This window comes from Microtus pennsylvanicus, chromosome 7, assembly GCF_037038515.1.
Source record: "Microtus pennsylvanicus isolate mMicPen1 chromosome 7, mMicPen1.hap1, whole genome shotgun sequence".
Taxonomy (NCBI): domain Eukaryota; kingdom Metazoa; phylum Chordata; class Mammalia; order Rodentia; family Cricetidae; genus Microtus; species Microtus pennsylvanicus.
In genome coordinates this window covers 10,766,540-10,768,187 of record NC_134585.1, presented here as the reverse complement: position 1 = coordinate 10,768,187, position 1,648 = coordinate 10,766,540, and the positions used below count along the sequence as shown (strand labels likewise).

At 48.2% G+C, this 1,648-nt stretch overlaps 1 pseudogene; it reads right to left on the bottom strand.

Moving 5' to 3' along the window:
• Positions 1-362: 362 nt before the first annotated feature.
• LOC142853651 (developmental pluripotency-associated protein 4-like) lies at positions 363-1,146 on the bottom strand (annotated as a pseudogene).
• Positions 1,147-1,648: the final 502 nt, after the last annotated feature.

Below are 1,648 nucleotides of genomic sequence, written 5' to 3'. Positions count from 1 at the left end.
CTAAATCTTTACAGGGGACCACAGAACTGCCTATGACCCCGTTGTGGCAGTGGCGGTACAAGCAAGTACTATATCTGGAGATGCCAATTCCCACCCCAGCAAAACCTTATTTTCATACAATAGTAAAAGGCATAGTCACTTAAGAGTATGCAGTCCTCACAACGAAGAGGTGGACCTGTTGTGTTTTGGTAGCTTCACTGACTTTTTTTACAAGCTGCTGGTACTACAGCAACAACCAACAAGGTCTCATAGCTCCTGGCTGATGCGGGCACCTTCAAGGGCACAGGTGTGAATTCCCATCAGTCTCAGTCTTGGCTGCAGTTCCGTACCTCATTCCACAGGAGTAGGTAATGACAGCAGCTACCCACACCTGAGATTCCCTTTATCCTTGGAGGCTCTTATTTAGGACCCTGTTCCTGTGAACACACGTTGTCCTCCAGGTGTGGGGTAGAAAGATGCAGGCTGGCAGCAGGAAAAGGGCAATCACTTTCCCCTTTTCAGGTACCCAGGCTTGTCCAGTGTGGAACTGCAGCTGAACCCAGCCACTTGAGTCTGCAGGAAGGCTTCCCCCATAGACCACACACCACAGTTCCCCATAGGTCTCGGGTGTTGTAATGGACTGCAGGACCTCGTTCTTCCTAGCATTGGCTGCAATTCTGGCCCAAGACGCCAACACTGCCTCAGAGGCAGTTGTCGTCACAACGGTCATGCTGGCTTCTCCACAGAGGACAGGAGGTTCAGTAAGGGCAGGCATCTGCTCCTCAGGTACAGGGACCACTTCAAGAGGACCTATATCACCTGAGGACAAGGCTCTTGTTCCTCCTCCATCTCTGTCTTTACTCTTTTCCAACATGTCTTCACCCTGGCCTCTTTTGGAGTGTCAGGAATGTTCTCTGAATCAGCTGGCCTTTGCTTCTCAGCTTCACCTTCTTGTACCATGCCTGCAAAAACATCTCGGTGAATCAGGTTCACTGGGGGCAGATGATCCGGTAGAGGAGGAACTGGTACCTTCCTAGGAGTGGGTTTTGGAGTCTCAGCACCTCGTGCTTTCTCGTTTGATTTACAATCGTCCTCTTTTGGTATCTTTTTTGGTCTTTTCTGCATTGCAGGGGGCTTTGCAAAGGATGTGCTCAGTTGACTAGACATCTTGTGCTGTTCAACTGTTACATACACTGTATATGACTGCCATGGTGAATTCTCAAGGGGGCATCATTTGATGTCTGACTTAGGAAACAGGGAAGCAATGGTTGGGGGAAATGAGGGAGCCAACAGGAAAAGCAGGCTTGTTGGCAACACAATTTTAATCATACTGCTAGGAGATTCCTTTTTTAAAAATTCTATCTTTCAGGACAGGGTTTCTCTGTGTAATGGCCCTGGCTGTCCTGAAATTCATTCTCTTCAGGCTGGCCTCAAATTCAGTGTTCCACCTGCCTCTGTCTCCGAGTGCTGGGATTAAAGGCGTGCACAACTTGTGAGTCCCCAGCGAGGCTATTTTAAGGAAAGAAAAATGTTCTAATTGCAATCTTAGCACTTGGGCAGCAAATGTAGGAGGATCACCATGAGCCTCAGGCCAAGTTTAGCAGACAGAACAAAACCAAAAGCACAAGATGAGATACAAACAAAGCAATAGGAAGAAAGTGACAAAGGC